The following is a 21,972-nucleotide window of genomic DNA, read 5'->3' as shown; positions in this document are numbered from 1 at the left end:
AACCTTTTTATTAAATATCTAAAATGGTCTTTAATAAATTTTAAGTTATATATTTTGATTTTTAATAAATTTTTATTTTTTACAAGCATTGAGAATTACTCCTAGAAATTGGTTTTTCCATTTGTGTTTAATCAAACTTTTAATATTAAATAATTTTTTAATAAATTTTATTATAAGATAATTAAATTTAAAAATATCATCATAAGATAAATTAGTCTTTTTAAAATAATAAGGAGACTAGTTTATTTTTTCATTTTTATCTTTTTGACTATCTTTTAAAATGTTCTTGGTCCTCATACTATAAGCTAAGTCCTTGTATAATTAAATAGAGTATTGAAGTGTTTGATTTAACATTTTAACTACTTGATACATTTAAAAGTCTTATAAATATGAAAAGATGATTGAATGTTTATGGATTGGTGCATAACAACACTTTTTTTTTTTCCAAGCATGCACTAAATATCTAAGACACATAAATATCAGGTTTCTTAAAAATAATTATCACAAAATAATTCATTTCAGCTTTTACTTAAAATTGGAAGATGAATAATTGTAATAAAACTTTTTAAAATGGTGAAAGAACGTTAAAGGAAAATTTTGAGGCTCAGGCATACCCACCAGCCGTCTTCCTAGTTCCTAGCCCCTCTTTTCTTTATTTTATCATAACTTATAATTATAATTATTTAATTATTAATTATGTTGTCACTTTCATTATATATAAAAAGGGGTAAAGTAAATTAGTTTTTGCCCCAAGCTCCCAACTAAAGTAACTAACTGTATTTCTTTAATTAAAAAAAATAAAAAAATCATGAGTTGTTTCCTAATAAAGTCTATTTAATTTGTATCAATCCTTTTTACACATCTTTCATACGTTTTCTTATAGTATAAAAGGAATTGTTTTTATTTTTTCTAATTTGTTTTATCAATCACTTTTAATATAAAAATAAAAATATATAAATCAATGTATTTAAAAATGATTTTTATATCATTACTCATTATTATAACCCCAAATAACTAAAATGGTATAGTATCAAATGCTAGTTAACTTATTTTTATATTTTTTGTGGAGGTTAAACATATGGATTCCTTTCCCAATTTTCCAACACCCAAATAAATTAAGAGTTGGGTCTACATTTTGTTAAAAAAGTGAATGTATTTTAAAGAGATGCAATGCAATAATGGGTCAGGTCATTGCTAGCTTAGAGCATTTTTAATTGAGTAACTTTAGAGTATTATTTTTTATATTTTTAAAAAATAAATTAATTTAAAATTAAAATCTGTATTAAGATTAATTTATAAAATAAATTGATATCTCTTTGGAAATATAATATTATTTTAATATAGAACTAATAAAAATTTATTATTCGTATAATTATATTAATAAAATAATTAAAATAATATAAAATTTTAACTGAATTAAAATTAAGTATTGAAGAAGCAAAATTTATTTTTAATTTTAAATTAGTTTTCATGATATATAATCCCACAAATATTTATTTGTTATCTTATCAAATTCTATTGAGTTTGAAAAACTAATTTAAGTGATGAACAAACATTATTATGCATTCACCAATTGTTTGTTTAATAAGTTTAGTTTGATGTGCAAAAAAATAATTAATACAGGACACATAGAACAAATAAACAAGATGGACTAAGAAAATGAAATAAGAATGTATTGATCCAATACAAGTCTATTTGGTGATCACATTCAGAATCCATCATACTTCAACCCAAGTTATCAACTTCCATACTTTAAGAAACTTGAACTCCAAGTTCAATTCACTTTAATCTCACTTGGCTTCCACCAAAAGTCAAATCCTCTCTCTTCTCTCCTTTCACTTTGGTCACCTCATTCGCAAGAAAGAAAGAAAGTAAAAAAAAAAGTGTAAAAATTATGGTGGGTTGAGGAACAAAATATTTGTTTCCAAATCCAAACAAGAAGAAAGGACTATAACTAAGTAGCCAGTTTCATATGATCAGAGCACATCAAAAAGTATCTTTTCTCATTTGTGTTACACTAAGGAATCAAGAAAAAATCCACAAAGTTTTAAGTACAAATCAAAACAATTATGGTCAGAAACTCATCCACAGTCTAAATCAAAACTTGGAGTCAAAATAAATTTTTACGGTAAAGATTGATGAAGCTTGAAGAAAAAGGATGAGAGTGGGTATATTACATGCAACAAATTCGGCCTTCTCTCTCATCACTAATGAAGCCGCTGCAAATTCAGAAGAAGGAGAAGAAGACAGAATGGATCTTGAACTAGCTTCAACCTTGGAAGCTTCACTCTTCTAAGGGTGAACGACCAAGGATTGAAAGCAAGTGAGTAAGAACAAAATACAGAGTTCAATTTTCATAGCTTTCCTAAGTTTGTTGAGTTCTTCTTTCTCATTTAGTTTTTTTTTTTCAGTTTTGTCTGTATGAGTCTCATTGAAAAAGACAAACATTATGAGATTTGTAAGAAAAAGCCAATGAGAGGTAAAAGGTAGTGAGTAAAACTTGGAGAAAAGGGCTTAAGATGTCTCAGTTTTTTTTTGTACATATTTCTGTTTTGTTTCATGATCTTGTGGGGATTCCTTTACAAGTTGGGTTAGCACTTGACTGTTAAAAACTAGATTGAAGTCTAGTCAAATTCAGATTGAGTTAGAATCTAAATTTGTCCCAGATCGAATTGGGTAGATCCTAGGAAAAGATTAGTGTAAATATCTTATGAAAAAGATAATGAAATTCCATCATAATTGTGATGGAGACTAGATGTAGACTACATTATACTGAGTAGCTGAACTATGATATATTTGAGTGTCACTCTCTCTTCTCTCCTCTTTTACTATTTCTGTAGTTCAAGAGACAAAATAAAAAGTATCTCCTAACTCGACAGGAGACAAAAACAAAATATCTCTTAAGTTCTTTTAATTAAAAACAAAAGTTAAAACTAAACAGAAAAAAAGCCAAAATTTAACTCTCCATTCTTTTAGTCACTGTAAACCATCAAATTTAAAATAAAATTAAAGCTAAAACTAACATTTAAAATATTCGTAGCATATTCTTAATTATTATCTCCCACGCTATATATGGAACTTTTGTTGCTGTCTACTTCCATTATAATACTAGACCTCTCATATATTTACTTTTTCTAATGAAGTTATCTTTAAAGTAACAAGAATATATACATATTAATATAATAAGTACTTATTATATTTTGGAGAGCATTCATAGAATGGTTACCCAAAATAAAAAAAGATCATCATTTTCATATTAAAAATTTAAAGTGGCTATATATGCCAATATAAGCATTGTCTAGCTTGAAGAATTCAAAAGAACAATAATAAAATTATGGATGTCCCCTTATTTAAATGTGAGAATCGCCTTTTTCTCTAAACTTTTGAAATGTGGGAAAGTTGTTACTTGACGATATTCTAATCCCATTGACTGTTTTTCTATTTATTAATTAGGAATTAGTATTTAACAATATATATTCTTTTTGGTGACTAATATTTAACAATATATGGTCATATTTACATTTTACGTATATAAACTATAAAGCGAATAAAATATCATATTCCAAATCGGTAACAATAAGTACCCTATATATTGAGCATACCACAAAAACTAAAGACCAAGTTATATATCCCAATTTGATTCTATGGATGAAGCATACACATGTAATTACTTTAATCACACTCTACATGCAATAAAATGTGTTCATAGATGCATTAATTAGCAACATTATTATATATATATTTCATAAAAATGGTTTACCCACATACACTTTTCGATAATAATATACCATATCATATTCGATCCTCCTAAATAAAGTTAAGAAAATAAGCATATATATATATATATATATATATATATATATATATATATATATATATATATATATATATGAGAAAATCAAGAGTACATCCATATCTATATATCGTTGTTCTCGTAGTACTTATCGATCACCTCCCACTTGGCACATGAATATGTATAATGTTTCGGTTCTAGTTCCCTTGGGTGTGCCAAAATGATGATGATTTCTTTTTCATTGGTCCTTTCTATGTGTCATTAATTTAAGAATCGCGTTACGCTTGTTTTAAATTATCAATGTGAGGTATCAGATTTTTTTAGAAGAAAAACACGAAATAGGTAAAAAAAGGAGAAGAAAGATAAAAAAAGAGAAAAGAGAGTTGGAGAAGAAAGAGAAGAGAAAGTTAGAAAGTATGTTGAGATTTTTTAGAATGATTATTAGATGATTATACTTGAAGTGATACCGAATTTATTATATATATATATATATATGTGTGTGTGTGTGTGTGGTTTTAATAGAAATTTCTAAAAGAGCTAATTGGCTCTTTTTCTAACAGGTTCTGCTGATCTACCTCTAATAAACTCTGCTGATTTGACAAGTCAGTTCTAACTAACTCTTTTTTGCTGCATGTGTTTTTGTGTGTGTGCAATTTCCTGCTGTTATCAGCAGTTCTGTTACTGGACTCTCTTCTTTCGTCACAATTAACATCAACTCTGCTACTTGGATTCTCTTGCTCTCTTTCAACTCTGCTACTTGAATTCTCTTGCTCTCTCTTAACATCAACCCTGCTACTTAAGTTTCTTTATTCTCTATCAACAATTCTAAGGCGTGGTTTGAGTTTGTGGAAGGAGGCACTTGAGAGTGGCTTTGTAAGGCAATAAGCTATTTGATTACGGGAGGGAATGTGAAGAATGTGAACCTTTTTGCTTGTTACATAGTCTCGGACAAAATGCAAGTTCAGCTCAAAGTGCTTGCTTCGATTGTGAAGAACCGAATTGGCTGTCAGTAATACAACACTTTGGCTGTCACAGTAGAGACTGGACTTAGTGGTACATGTTATTCTCATCTCACTTAACAGATTCTGGACCCAGATAATCTTAGTAAGACATGATGCTACTCCTTGGTATTTAGCTTCTGTGGAGCTTTTAGACACCACCGATTATTTTTTACTTGACCAAGAGACTAGATTTGGTCCAAGATAAACACAAAAATCACTAGTAGACTTCCTATCATCAACATCACTTTCCCAGTCTGAATCACTAAACCCATAAATTCTGTATTCACTCGACCTTTGAAACCTTAAACCATGTTGGGATGTACCAGCTAGGTACTTGAGTATCCTTTTGACAGCCTTCCAATGACTGTCTAGAGGGTGGTGCATAAACTGGGAGATTTTGTTGACAGCAAATGTGATATCAGGTCTTGTGATTGTTGCGTATTGGAGGCCTCCCACAATGGATCTGTAGAGAGCTTTAAGCTTAAAGCCATTGGAGTGGGCATGGCCTTTGCATCATGCATACTGACCTTTGTAAGCAGCTCCTTAATGTATTTAGTCTGGCAGAGAAGTATCTCAGTGTCAGTCCTCTTGATGGCTTCGATATCCAAGAAATAGTTCATTTCTCCCAGATCTTTTAAGGAGAAGATTGAATTAAGCTGGGTGATTAGGCTGAAAATTTCAGAATCTGAGCTACCAGTGACTAAGATATCATCCACGTAGACAAGAATATAAATTTCTGAGGATGCAGTGAACCGGGTGAAGAGAGAACTGTCGAAAATAGTGTTGTTGAATCCAAAGGTGTTGAAAGTGGTCTTGAGCTTGGTGAACCATGCACGAAGTGCCTGTTTTAACCTATACAGAGATCTCTGAAGCTAACACACATGCTAAGAATAAATGGGAGAGATAAAACCTTCAGGTTGAGTCATATACAATGTTTCCTCGAGATCCCCATTCAAGAACGCATTGTTGAAGTCGAACTGCCTGATTTGCCATCCTTTTGCTAATGCCAAGCTGAGCATGACCCTAACAGTAGGAGGGCGCACAATCGGACTAAAAACCTGGTCAAAGTTCACGCCTTCCCTCTAATGAAAACCCTTCGCTACCAAACGAGTTTTGTACTTTTGGATCGTACCATTGGGGTGTTGCTTAATTCTGAAAACCCATTTGTAACCGATAATAGGTGCGGAGCTGGGAGCTAGCCTGGGAACTAGCTGCCAAGTTTGGTTTCTTAGGAGGGTTGTATACTCCTCCTCCATCGCGTTCCTCCAATGAAAACAAGTGAGGGCCTGGGTTACTATGTGGGGCAACAGCAGGGAAGGAATAGTGGCTCCCGTTTGCACAACCACTGCATACGTCTTAGGTTTAAAGATTCCAGATTTGCTTCTTGTTTGCATTGGGTGCTGATTCAATGGCAGCGCTGCTGGAGCTGGCAACACAGTCTCAATCCTGGCTGAGTGCTGAGCATCTACAACAGAGGAAACATTGCTGGGAGAAGTGTTAGCAGCAGTCACAGAGTCAGAAATAGCAAAAATAGAATTATAAGACACGGATACAGGTGCAGCAGGTAATAGTTCATGTATGTCATTGATAATATTGGAAGCATCATTCATAGAATGCAAGATATGAGGTGGATGCAGGGAGGGAGAGGTAGGTAGGAAATGATGGAATGGAGTGGGAGTAGTGCTTGCTAGAGTAGTACTTGCTGCAGGTCTATGTGGCGAGGGAAGAGGGCGAGGGAGGTTGAGACAGGGAGGAATATTGGGGTTTGGTGTGAGCAAGGATTGTGAATTGGTGGGGCAAGGTTGGGGGGTATTGAATAGATGAGGATAAGGAAATTTTGACTCATTGAAGACTACATTCCTTGAGATAATTTTCTTTCCATTTGGTAATAAGCACTTGTACCCTTTGTGATCGATAGCATAGCCAATAAAGATTGATTTTTCAGATCTGTGGTCAAACTTATGTGCATTTTATAGCCGTAGAAAAGGATAGCAAGTGCAACCAAAGGGTTTCAAGAATTCAAAATCTGGGACAGTGTGGGTGAGGGCTTCTAATGGAGATTTGTTATTAAGAGTTGGGGTAGGTAACCTATTTATGAGGTAAGTGGCAGTCTTGGTTGAATCTTCCCAAAAGGTGAGAGGTAGGTTAGCTTGTGCTAGTAAGGCAAGGGAGATTTCTGTAATGTGTCTGTGCTTTCTTTCAATAGTGCCATTTTGCTGATGAGAGTAGGGACAGGTGAACCTGTGTTAAATTCTTTGATCAGTAAGAAACTGTTTGAATGCAAGAGACATGTACTCTCCTCTATTGTCTGTCTACAGTGCTTTGATCTTTTGTTTTATTTTTAATTCAATAGCAGTTTTGAACTGATGAAATGCTTTAAATGCCTGAGTTTTGGTGCTAAGTAGGTAAGTGACAGTATATTTAGTACATGTATCGATGAAGCATATGTAATATCGAAAGCCTGATTCTGCTATATACTGGTGCTGGCCCCCATATGTCAGAAAATATTAATTCCAAAGGTGCATAAGATGTACAAGAATCAAGATAGGGTAATTGGTGTATTTTACTTATACAGCAAGCATGACAAAGAGATGGATTAAGACTATCTTTATTTATTGCACCATTTAAACTTGGCACATTACATTGTTTCATTACAAGAGTAACTACTTTATCAGACGGGTGGCCTAATTTTCTGTGCCACTGCTGAGCTATATCACTAACTCTTTTACAAGTGATGTTTGCTTCTACATGACCAACTTTCTTTGATACTGACTCAATAACAAAACTATTGTTGTTTGGTGTTTCTCTTTTCTTTTTACATAGAACAGGGTCTGCACTGCATAGAGAGCTATAGATTTTAACATAGTTTTAACTTTCTAATTTTTTCCTATCTTTTTCATGCAGGCTTGTGCTTTGACTAGAACTAAAATCAGTTGTGGTTGGAGAAGGGATTGGAGGACTGATTGCAGGTAAGGCCGATTTGGTAGTAGCGGAGAGTGTGGCTTCAGGTGAGGTGTCTGAATTCGAGGTTGTGATAGCTAAAGTTGAGGGTATGAAAGGTTGAACAGAATTTTTGGACTCTTCTTTTAGGTCATGGGTTGTGGACTATAGTTGTTTAGAAATTTGTTTAGGAATTTCAGTGATGTTGCAGGTTGGTATAGTGAGTGTGGAGTGTAAAAGATTGGGTTTAGTAGCTTTTTGGGATAACACAAATCCCTTCAAATCTGTATAGCCCATCCTTAAGAAGACCTTGAAGGAGTATCTTTTTGGATAGCTGGCATTTGACATTACAAACATAAGACCAGAATTCAAAGAACATAGCATTGTCTAAAGCAAACTTAGCAAGACTGACAAGGTTTTTAGAGATAGTAGATACATGCAGTATGTTTCTAAGTGTGAAAGGTCTATTAGATAAAGATGCATGCATGAAAGAACTTTCAATATGCTCAATTTTCATACCTTGACCATTACCTCCATATACTTTCTCTGTGCCTGCATAGTCTGATTCTGTGGCAAGGTTGCTTTGATCAAAGGTAATGTGATACGAGGCTCCTGAGTTCGGATACCACGCTGTGTCTGGGAGAGCTGATGGTAGGGTGAGGAATGCTTGTGGATTTGCTGGTGCCAGCGGCTGCTGCACCTTTGAGTCTTGATAGAGTTACTGATTGCCTGAGGCATTGTGGAATGTCAAGGAGGGTGGTTGCATTTGAGGGTTCATAAATTTTTGATTGAACCTGTGGTAACACTGTACAACCATATGGCCTACCTTTTCACACAGCTGGCATTGAGGTCTACTGCCTTGTCACCATGTTGATCTTTCAGAACCTCTGAAGTGCCTCGCGTTCTTCGAAAACTACCCATGTTGTAGGAACTACCGTTGTTGTAGTGGTGTAGTTTTGGTCTTGAGCTTTTTCTTGTCCCTCATTGCTTTGAGCAACATTTGCATGAATTAGCCCTAGATCTGTCTTTCTAAACCTATCAATTAGCTCTTCTTCTGTGAGCAATTGTAACTCAAATTCGCTTTCTGACATGTGGTCCATTCTTGTCGTTGTAACTGTAATGAATGCTCTATATTCCTCACTGAGATCTTCTAGTGCAGCTTCTATGTATTCTTCATTGGTAAGTGGTGCTCCAAGAGCATTTATGTATTCAGTTATGGTTGATCCTTGCTTCTTGAACATTTTTAGTTGTGTCTTCAGATTCTTGATTTTCGCTTTGACTTTGGCTTCAAAGTAATCATCTAGCATATGCCAGATCTGGTACGCACGATCGTATTCAATTATTCGATTCACAAAATTTTGCTCCATTGATGCGATAACCAGGCTATTAAACATTGATCGCGAACCTCCCAATCTATGTATTGCTGTGTTTCATTTCCATTGCATCTGTCTGATTCTAAGATGAATTGCGCTGGAACCTTTCTTGGATCAAGATGATTTTGGAGTTTATTCACCTTGATGCACGTTAATACCTGTTTCTTCCACGCTTTGTAGTTGTTTTCATTGAGCTTTATTGCTGAGAACGGTGCAAAAGAATTTTGGCTGATAAGCTCGTTGGAACTTGTGAGATTTGCGCATAATTATCCATGGATCGTTGTAAGCTCTGATACCATGTGAGGTATCAGATTTCTTGAGAAGAAAAATACGAAGCAGGTAAAAGAAGGAGAAGAATGAGAAGAAGGAGAAGAGAGAGTTGGAGAAGAATGAGAAGAAAATGTTAGAAAGTGTGTTGAAATTTTTCAGATTGATTATTAGATGATTATACTTGAAGTGATACTGAATTTGTAATATATATATAAGTGGTTTTAATAGAGATTTTTAGAAGAGCTAATTGGCTCTTCTTCTAACAGATTTTGTTGATCTGCATCTAACAAACTCTACTGATCTGACAAGTCAGTTCTAACTAACTCTTTTTTGCTGCACGTACTTTTGTGTGTGTGTAATTCCCTGCTATTATCAGTAGTTCTGTTACTGGACTCTCTTCTTGTCACAGCTAACAATCAAATATTAATTATCTGTATATGCAAATGTCCAACTGTTATATAGTACAAATTTAATTTTTATACACTATTAAAAAGTTTTAAATTATTAGTTAACTATATATATATATATATATATATATATATATATATATATATATATATATTTATCAAAATATATTAAATTTAAATTATTAATATATTTATTATATATTTATTAAAATAAAAATTAAAAAATTTACTAATAATAAATTAATAAGCATAGATCACATCTTAGCTAATTAAACACTGTATATATTTAGCTTATATTTCGCAATAATAATAATGTCTTTGAATTCTGCTTTTTTATATTTACTGTGTGCTCTGCTCATCAATTGAAATTTAAGATCTTTGAAAAAAAGAAAAAGTAATAAATCCAATTGCCGCAAGCCCGCAACTTGCATTGAATGAGAATTCTAGTTAGGTGCCTTCTATGGTACCTATTATCTTATTGTACCTATGGTGACTACAAAGAAGGTTACCAATTAGTTGTGGACATTTGGTAACTGAAAGCGTGTCACTAAAAGTGTTGCTTAAAGAAAAAGTGTTACCCTTAATCGTTAACTTGGCTCTGATACCAAATTTTTAATTTGGATTTTTTCTTTTAATTTCTTTTTCGAAATTTCTATTAGCTCTTCAAATTTTTCTTTGAAAGTATTGACCATTTCTACCAGTTTATAACTTTTCAATCTTGTTTTAGTTTATAATATTCCTTTTTGCATGAATTATTGTATATAAAATCTTTTATACGTTTGTCTTTTTCTTTAATATAACTTCTCAAATCCTCAATAATTTCTTTTATTTCTACACTTTCTCCTGTTTCTAAATGTCTGTTTAATTTTTCAATTTCATTCTCCATTTTTTCTATTAACAACTTTAATTCTTTTAGGTCATAATATGGTGTTTCAGGCATTTATAAATTTTTTAAGTTTAGCTCCAACTTGTTTATATTTGTTCTTATTTCTATTCTTTTTATTATAAGGTCATTAATTTCGAACTGAAGATTATTTAATTCTCTTTTATACTCCTTTATTTTACTTTTTAATTTTTTCGCCCTTTTTCTTTTTATTTTATTTTCTGGTCTTTCAATCTTTGTATACTTCATTAGTTATCTTAGAATTTCTGCAAATTCTATCATCGATTCATCACTATTTTCTAGAGATTCTATTAATTTTTCTAACTCTTCAACTTCTCCTTTCAATTTGTCATAGGTTATTTTTAGAGTTTCAAATGCTCTTTGATTTATTTCAGAAAACTGTAAATAATTCAACCGATTTTCTCTTTCAAAGAGCTCTTGTTTCTTGTCTTGATAGGTTACATATATTTTCTCTTTATTTATTGTCATAACTTAGTGTTTAGGGTTTCATTTAATTTTTCGACCTTTTTTGTTAATTCTTTTATTTCAGAATTTTCTTCTTTAATCTTTAACTTAGATAAACTTAAAGGGCTATTAATTTTGGATTCTCTTATTTGAAAATTCGATGAAATTAATTTTCCTGATGATTTTTTTAGTAAAAGAATTGGGTTTTCAATAGCTTTATATTTTGGTATTTCTGTTTTTATAATTTTCTGAAATAATTCATCGACATAAATTCTTTCTCTGTTTTTAAATATTATACTATGATGGCTATTTGTTAAAGCATAATTTATTGCATATGTAATTGAAAATGGTTCATCGTCTTGTTCCATTAGATTCTTTCTGTGAAATTTATAAGCCAAACTTATAGATCTTCCAAGATTTTCAGTTGATAAAGGTATAGCATATCCAAGATGGGCATTGAATTTAACATTTACGTTTGCCAAGTTTCCATGAACAATTCCAATTATTTGATCTATTGGGTCATCAGTAATTCTTTTGTCACAGATTGCTAAGCTTATTGGTGAATTAATTCCTTTCATATATGTAGATTTGATTAAGACTTGTATAGTACTAATATGAATCCATCCAATTTTAGATCTTTTTTGTTGATCCTTAATTTTTTCAATCTGTTTACTCAATTCTTCATCATTTATTAGAGCTATTTCAAGTTCTCCATTAGCAGATTTTATCTTTATAGGGACTTCAAGTTGAATTTTTCCATAGTATATTATATTTTTTCTATTAAAAACTTCTTTTAAAAGATTTTGTTTATTAAAATTTTCATTTGATTTGAGATTTAATTCTGTTTTTAGAACAGCCTGTTTTTCATTATCTAATAAGGCAGATAATCTATAATAATCAGATTCTTCTGTTAATTCTAAACTTTCTAAATAATTCATAACTATGAGATTAAGATAAAGGCGTACCTTTCTGGAGAAAAACTTCCTTTATTTAGAATATTTTACATAAGATGTTTTCATCTCCAGAAGGGAGATTGTAGATACTAACTCCAGAGGGGAGTTTAGAATTGGTTTTTCCTAAGGGAATTCTTCTTCAAACTATAGAATCGCCTCGGCCGCTTCCTCCTTGCTCTCCTAGCATATGAGTACTCTTAGCCTTCTGCTTTCTATTGTTTGATGTCTTTTACAATTGCCTAAGCAACCTATTTATAATGGTTGGGTCTGATGGACAATTCTCATCCTTACCCTTCTTATGACGTCATTGCTCACGTCATTGTTTATTATCTTGCACCAGCTACATTGTTGGTGCTCTATGACCTAAGCGCTTACGTCACTATGCAATAATGTTGAGAGATGCTTCAGATGTGCTGTCTTCTCCTTTCATCATGTGACCTTCAGATGCGTTGTCTTCTTCCTTTATCATGTGGGTTGATTCCGTTTCATTATTGCTTTCTTCAGATAACTCTGAGACACATAGCTGGCACTTGTGGTCTTCTCTGTCTTTTATCAAATAGCAGAGATTCCTCTTTATCCCTTCGGGGAGTTTTCCTAAGAGTCCAGATAAGTTGTAGAATGCTGATTCAAATTCCACTAAGAGTCTCATCTCTCTTTCTTCAATTTCATTCTTTTTACTAGACACAAGCAAAGTATTTCTGCTTTTATAATTGATTCTTGTGTGAGATTCCCTTGTTATCTTTTGAGTTCTTTCGAAGACCCTTACTAGTGTGCTGGCTAGTCTTCCTTCATAACTGTAGGTTGTTAAATCTTGAACTTGATCCATTGGTTGAAAATTTCCTGGGAAGACGAACATGAAGATCACTTGATGTGCTGGAACCAAGCATTCTTCTTCTACATTAAAAATAGGTTGACTATTCGTAAATTTTAGGGATATATCCCTTGGATTTACGTTGTCAATCATATTTTTAAATCTTTTTACTGCATCAATAAATCCTGCAGGAAACTCACTAATAATTTTCAAATCATTAAAAATTAAGATTGTATCAATTAATCCATACTGGAAAAACTGATAGGTGTCAGATGGGGAAGCCTCTGGAAATATAACCAGCTTTGTTAGCTGTTCTTTGGCAATAGGATAATATCCCAAGATCGCCCTCTTTTCTGCAGTCCAATTCAAGACTATGTTAAGGGTTTCTCTGAGATTTGATCTACAAACCCTTTTCTTTTCCTTGATTTCAGCCCTTGTAGGAATGTTTCTTATTATCCCTGTTCTCTGGGTTTGAATTGGAGCTTTATCTGCTCTTTTTAGGGTTTGCTCTGGATGAAGAGCTTCATATTCTCTAAAAGATTCCTTTGCCTCTTCCAGTGTTAAAAACCCTCCTTTATGAATTATCCTTGATTGCTGTGTAAATGGTGCTGCTTTTTCCCAGGCATCATATACTCCTTTCATGGGGCCATTATAAATTACATAATATTTTTTATCTTGGGTGGATTTTTTGATAATTTCAGCAATTGTTTTATTTTCTGGAATTTTTTCCTCACCTGATTTGTCCACCACGCTTAGCTGGTGGAACTCTGATGGTTTTGGTTGTTGTGTTGATTTCATTGCTTCGATAGCCTTCTTGAGGGATTGGATCTGTGTCCTTATTTGCTGACAATGCTTGCATTTTTCGAGTTCTTGTTCGTATTTTTGTATTTCTTGATTTAATGCGTTGTAGACGAACTCCATTCTCTTGTTAATGTATCTGCAATAACATTTTTGTCACCCTTAATATATTCAATTTTTATTGGATATTGTAACAAAAATAATTGCCATCTTACCAATCGTCCATGATTATAATCAACTTTCAAATTATATCGTATGAAACCTGTTAAATAACTTGAATCTGTCCTTAATGTAAATTCTTTGGGTAGTAAATCAATTTTCCATTTCTTAAGAGATTTAATTGCTGCTAGAGTTTCTCTTTCATGAGTAGTATATCTCTGTTATGTTGGAGTAAAAGTCCCTGAAATATACCTGCAAAGTAATTCCTTTGGGGGATATTTAGAATCTAGTGATTCTTTTTCTTGTTCCAAGCTTTTTATAGCTTTCTTAGCTTTTAGACATCCTGACCAGGTTATGTCTGAAGCATCTGTTTTTACTATTAAGTAGTCATTTTCTTCTGGAATATAAAGTTCTGGAAGTTTTTCACATAATTCTTTAATTCTTTGAATTTGTATGCTATCTTTTTCATCCCATTTCCATACTTTTTTAGTACTTATTTTTGGAAATAAGCTTTTAGTGTATTTTGTTATATTCTTTAAAAATCCCTGATCAGAAATATAATTTATACACCCTAAAAATCTTTGTAATTATTTTCTGTCTTCTATTTTATTAGGAAATAAATTTACCTTTTCTAGAACATTTGGTTGAAGTTTTAGCTTTTCTTGAGTAGATAGAATTAATCCAAGGAACTCTATTTCTTGTTTTGCTATTCTTGCTTTCTTTTTACTAAGAACTAATCCTTTTTCCTTGCATCTTTCTAAAACTATTAATAATTTTTGAAGGTGATCTTCTTTATCCTGTTTTGTAAAAATTAGTATATCATCAATGTATACTAAAACAAATTCATTTAACTCTTTTAGATTTTCTTCCATAAATTTTTTATAAATACCTGGGGCTTGCTTTAATCCGAATGGTAATACATTCCATTCATAAAGCAACACACTTGTTGATTCCTTTGTTGGGCAAGTAAAAGCAGTTAATTTCTTTGTTTCTTCGTCTAAACGAAGTTGCCAATATCCTGATTTTGCATCAAGAGATGAAAACCAAGTTGCTCCTTTGATTTTTTCTAAAATAGAATCTTTTCTTGGAAGTTTATGAGCATCACCAATAGTTGCTTCATTCATTTTCTTATAGTTTATTACCATTCTTCGTTTTCCCCTTTTAATTTCATTATTGTTTTCAACGTAAAAAGCTGGAGCCGCATGAGGACTTTTACTTAATCTTATAATTCCTTTTTCCAAAAGGTCTTTACATTCTAATGAGAACTCTTCTCTATCCCTCGCGGAATAAGGAATTTTATTTGGAACATTTATCTCTTTTGTGGGATCTTTTAATTTAATGCTTACTAATTCGTTATTTGTATTTTTAATATCTAAAGGATTTTTAGCACAAATTTCATCCAAGAGTTCTTCTATCTTTATTTCAAGATTATTTTTTGGAATATTTATCTGAAAGTATAGATTTAAATAACATGTTTCTAATATAGAAAATATTTTAAACTTTAAGATCTTATCTATAGTAGTAGTTGGTATTTTTATACGTTTTGATTTTTGATTTATTAAAGAATCGTGTGGAGCTTTTAAAACTATATATGTTAATTCTTGAATGAATGGATGATATAGCTTTAAAAAGTTATTTCCTATGATAAAATCCATTCCAGAATCTAACATATATATAGATGGAACAATGAATCTATAATTTTGAATAAAAATTTCAACCATCTCTGCTTTTTGGTCAATTTTATGTATTGATTTGTCAGCTATTCTAACTTTTAATGGTTTCTTTAATTTTTTCCAATCAAGTTTTATACTTGAACTAGCAAAGCATTGTGTTGCCCCAGAATCTATGAAAGCATTTATAAACTTTTCTGTTATTTTTATAGTAATAAATGTAGCATTATTACTCAGTCTCTGAGTCTGTTTCCGAGACATATTCAAAAATATAGTCTAAGTTATCATCAGATTCTTCTAATGGTTCCATGAAATAGGACTTAGCAATTTCTATTTGTTTAGTAAGATCCTTTTTATCCTTCTTTTTCGGGCATTCATTTGCGTAGTGTCCTTCTTCTTGGCAATACCAACATTTACAATTTTCTTTTTTATTCGGGCAATAGTTATTCCTTTGTCTTTTGTTTTTATTGTTATTTTCTTTTCTAAAATATCTCTTTTTTCTCCAGTTTGGATAGTATTTTCTTCTTCTAAATTGATATTTTCTTTTTCTTTGAAGATTTTTATTAAGACCATATTTTTGAGGTATCTCCTCATTATCCTGACAGCAAATTCTGATTATGTTTGTAAATCTTTTTTGAGTTGCTTCTTGCATACAACGTTCTTTTATTTCCTCTCTTATAGCAGAGGTTGCTCCACCAAAATTATTTTCAATTGTTCCTCTATTTATTTCTCTTATAAATCTTCCCATTATAAATTCATTAGCAGGATATGGAAGTTTTGTTATGTACATACTAAGATAATGATTTTTATCTTCTTCTTTTAATTTGTAATAATGTATTCTATATTCACATATATAGGACTCCACATTACATAAATCATATATCTGAATATTAGCTAAATGGTTTTTTGCTTCTTGATATTCTTTATTATAGACTTCTTGTCTATGATCTATAATATTTTTTCCAAAAAATTCTTTATATAGAATCATCATTATATATAATATCTTATCATAAGCTGTTATTTTTGTTTCTAATTCTTCTATTATTTGGTTTTCTATTGATGTCATATAATCTCTTATAGTTCCTTTAGTATGAAATCCTATGTAATTCCAAATGTCCCTTCCAGACAAGTCACCAAGTTTTGGATTAGTAAAGGCTTCTAATAAGAAGGAATTCAACCAGTTTTCGAAAATTTCTTTTTCGTTCTTTTTGTAGTCTAAATCGAGCATTCTTTCTCCTTCCATTTCCTGGATTTTAGGAACGTATTTTGATGGTATTTTTGCATATTTTGAATCTTTATTTATAAACCCTTTTTTAAAAGCATAATTATCAAAACCTGTTTCCCATTTAAATTGAGATTGATTATCCTTAGATGTTCCAGCTTCATTCTTTACTTGTATTGGAATAGCTGGTTCTTCGTCACTTGAATAATCTAGAATATGTTCTTCATTTTCTATATTTTCAGAATTTACTAATTCTTCCTCTATTTGAAAACCATGTTCCATAATATTATTTTCTTGAGCCATTTTTAATTGTTTAAAGAGCATTGTAACTTCTTCTAATTTTTCTTCAATATTCATAATTTTAGTGGTGGTTTTACTTTTAAATCTGTTATGTTAATTATGTTTTGAAATTTTTCTTCCTTGGGATTCTCTTTTTTCTTATTTCTTTGAAATTTTATGGATGTTAATATTTCTTCAAGCATATCTACTATAGAATTTAATTGTGGGTTAAAAGTATGATATAGATGTGGGGAATCATTTCCATGGTAACATTTTTTAGAAATTCCGTGTGAAAAATAAGTTTTTTCAGGTTTTTGAAGTCCTTCAATAAAACTTATAGTAAAATAAAGATTTTGAGAAAAATCATTTTGTATTGATTTTAAGAATTCGGTGTCATTACAGTTGACATTAGTTAAAATCATTAATTTTTGATCTATTAATTTTGATAACTTAATTATTTCTTCTTTTAAATCTTCTAATTTACTTTTTTCTATTAGGTGACGCTTTTCTTTGTGAAAGGTTACACTTTTAAGTTAAAAGTGTAACCTTAGCCACCACTAGTTACCATAGACATAGCCACCAGAGACTTGGCTTTCTAGTTATTCGATGATCATGATGCATAGTTGAATGGTTTGATTCAACAAATTAAATATCCTTCTTCATTTAAGAAATATATATATATATATATATATATATATATATATATATTATATTATATTATGTGTGTACTAAAATTAATTACAAAAAAATTAGTTAATAATATAAAATATATATTATACTATAATTTTATATTAAAAATAAATTAAATAATATATATTTATATATAAATAAATAATAATTAAGTTTAATATATAAATAATATTATATATATATCTTGCAATGTTAGTTGACTACGTACAAATTAATTACACCGTATAAATGCATCGTTATATAAAGTAATATTAGAAATTAAAGAAAGCTAATCAAGGGATTCATGAAAATTGTCTTTAAAAAAAGGTGTATAAACAATAAAGAGAGGTGTGTGACAAATACCATTGAAAATCAAATTGCAAAATTTCAACTATATATAAAAATAAAAAACAAGATCCGAATAGGCGAATACCATTGAATGTATTTATTATTATTTAGAAAAAAAATAGCTAATAATATTTTTTAGGATTAAGTACAATTTTGGTTTCTAAGATATAGATTGAAAATTTTGTTCGTCTTTAATATTTTTTTACATATAAAATCATCCTTAAAGTTCAACGTAGTTTTAAAATTATCTTTCAAACTAAAATATCCTTTCTCTTCTTCTTTTTCATCTTCTTCGTCACAACATTTCTTCTTCTTCTCCATCATAGTATCTCTTCTTTTTATCAAAAATAAAAATAAAAGAAATAGAAGCAAAAACAAATGTAAAAACAGCGACGACAAACCGTGAAATAATGGCGAGCACGCGAAAAGCAGCAGACACCGAGGAGTAGCGACGACAGCGACTCTATCTTTTTCACGACGTCATCTTCACCATGTCCACTCATGGATGTGCTTCTCTTTCGTAAACGGTTTTAAATCTCCTCATCTTCTTCCCTTTTATGTTGTTGTTGAATTTGAAATATTAAATTGTAATGAATGATATTATTCTTAAATTTAAATGTGTTATTGTTGAATATTGTGTAATGATTTTTTTTGTAGTTTTTTTTTTATTAATGACTTTTATGTTTTTTTTTTATTTTATAATTTTTTTGTTAGGAGTAATTTAGTCTAGAATTTTAATACTTAGGTAAAAAAAATGATTTTAAAATTACATTAAATTTTAGAGACAATTTTGTATGTAAAAAAAGTTAGAGACAAAATTTTTTTTTACCTATATCTTAGAGATTAAAATCGTACTTAATATTTTTTTTATTACCTATTAAAATTACAAAATTTTAAATCTTCTAAATTTTAAATTTTATTTTAGAGGATAAGATGTGATCTTTAATCTTTCATCGTTAATTTTATAGGTAGAACAAAAAAAATATAAAAAAATATTTAAGAATGAGAAATTATACTTTATTTTTTAAATAAAAATTTAAAATTTAGAGAATTTAAATTTAAATGGTGTATTTTATTTAGAGTGTAAAAGTTTAAATGAATTAAATTATCCCCAACGACTCTACTTCATTGACCAAAGATTGGGAATTAATAATACTAAGCTCCTAAGTTTCCAATCACAATGGGAATTGGCTTTTGGGCTTTCTGGACAGAGACAAAGACACCACACTAATTCAATTTCTTTTTCTCAAAGGTGGATAAAGTCATAAAGATAAGTTCTTCAGGGACCAATCTTCATCACCATTAAAAGAAAAAAAATTAGGAAGCTAAAAGTAATATTATTTTTAAATAAACATTCAAATTGATTTTTAAGAAATTTTAGATGAAATACTTTAATCCATTAATAAACTTTTATTCTTTAAAAATTCTAAAGAATTATTATCATATATTAAATTGGTCTCACTATTATTTTAAAAAGAAGCTTATTTGTCTTAAAGTATATCTTTTAAAAACCTAATTATATAAAATTTGTTAACAATTTATGTGTTTTTTTTTGGTGACTAATTTATGTGTCTAATACGCATATTAAAAATTTGATTAAAAATGACAGAGTGACCAATTTATTCAATAAAAATACTTTTTAAAAATTTTTAGAATATAAAACTTTGTTTAGAAATCAAAATGTTTGATATAAAATTTTTTAAAGATCAATTTTAATATTTCTTTTCTTTATAGAATATCACTTTAACTTTAATATCTTTTGAGATGTGAGAATACATTATTATAAAAACATTTTTCGACTACTTAAGATAAAATTTTATTGCTATACCTATATCCAATAAGAATAATACTGGATAGTATTTTTGTTAAAAGATATTAAAAGGTAGTCAAATAAAGCGATTTCTAAACTTCTATCCACCAGAAACTTAGGAAAAGAAATTATTAACTATAAGAAGAAATTCATACACTAAAGTTTTATATCCATTTATACAGTAGATAGATATGTGAACGAAAAAGTATAGCAGACGTGCATTGAGGAAGTGATGAACATACATAAGAAAATGGCAAATTCTAGTGTCTATAATTTTGATGTCGAAATTATTGAATTTATTTTTTATAGTAAATTTTAAATATTAAAAAATTATTTATTTTTATATTTTTTAATTTAAATATTAATTTTTATTTTTTTAATAAATTAAACGAATATATATAGACAGCATAAGGTACACTTAAAAAAATTGGGACAAGAAATTGTATTGGTCAAATATGAATGTCAGTAACTCAGTATGTGACTATTCAAATAAAGGAGACTCTCTTTTTCGAAAACCAATAGCATTCATTCGTATCATTTCACTATTCATCACTACCTTTAGGATTCATGACCCAAAAACTAAAAAATTAAAAAATAAAAATTAAAAAAGAACTATTTATTTCTTATCTACTTTTCAAGTATCCAAAACAAATCATCATGAACACTTTTATAATGAAAAAGCAAGCAAATCATCTTATATCATTCTTTTCTCATTGGTTATCATCATTTCTTGACCCAATAATTCATCATGTACTTTGGGCAATAATTGAACACCAACTTATTGTTTGAGTTGTACTTTTATTTTAACTTGAATATCTAAATTTTAATATACTATTAAGTATATTCTATAATAGTTACAAAATTTTACTAGTAGTTAAAAAATAGAGTTAAAATTAGTCAGATTTTGATAAATATTCTTTAATTTGAAAAATAAAAAATATAATTAAATTTAAAAGTATTTTTAAATAGTAAAAAAATATGATTGTAATTTTAACTATATTTTTTAAGTGTCTTTAAAATTTTATTATCACCATAATCACTATAATTATAACTACCATAAAATTCACCTATGTTATTATGTATACTCAATAAAATTTGATAATTGAAAACCAAAATCAAAGCTAATAAGTATTAAAATATGAGCTATATGTATATAGTAAAATGAATATCGATCTTTTTTTTGGATAAAGTATATTTTTTATTCTTGAAGTTTGGTAAAAATTTTAAAAATATCTTAAAATTTTTTTTGTTTTAATTTTGTCCCAAAAATATTCTATTTGCATCAAGTATATCCTTGACGACTAAAATTTCAAAAAATTTAAGATTAATCTAACAATAATACATGAAAGTTATGCTTGATTTATTTATGTTGAAGATTGTTCTTATAAAAATTGTTGTTAAATCGGTCTTAATTTTTTTAAAAAATTAGCCGTCAGGAGTATATTTGATACAAATAAAATTTTTTTAAAATAAAACTGAAATAAAATAAAATTTAAAAATATTTTTAAAATTTTTGTCAAATTTTAGTAATAAAAAATATACTTTATTTATTTGTGTCTAAATGGATATCGAAATGGAAGCATGACATATACCTATTTTAGGGTTTTGTAAATATTATAACTAATAGAGAATGATCACATGAAAGAAAACATTGTGAATTTTGGGTAGAAAGTGTCTAAAAGTTATGATCAAAGCGCATGCTGCAATCATTAAAATCTTGAATATTCACAACAGCATTATATAAAAAAAATGGACAGTAGCATATATATATATATATATATATATATATATATATATATATATATATATATATATATATATATATCATAATTTTAATTTATTATCATATGTGTTATGAATGATCCACTTTAGGATGCAAAGACGAACATTGTTACATATGAATAATAGTAAGATATGTGTGAATGAGTCGCTGACTTTTTGGACACTTGAATAAAAGTCGTAACATGTGTTAATTATTAATAATTATGTTAGGTTTATATTAAAATTAGTTATTAAAATTAATTATTAATATAAAATATATTTAATATAAAATATATACTAAAAATAAATTAAATTATATATATTTATATATAAATATATGATGATTGATTTTAATATATA

Source organism: Arachis hypogaea, chromosome 4 (genome assembly GCF_003086295.3).
Source record: "Arachis hypogaea cultivar Tifrunner chromosome 4, arahy.Tifrunner.gnm2.J5K5, whole genome shotgun sequence".
NCBI lineage: Eukaryota > Viridiplantae > Streptophyta > Magnoliopsida > Fabales > Fabaceae > Arachis > Arachis hypogaea.
This window is presented reverse-complemented; position numbering follows the sequence as displayed.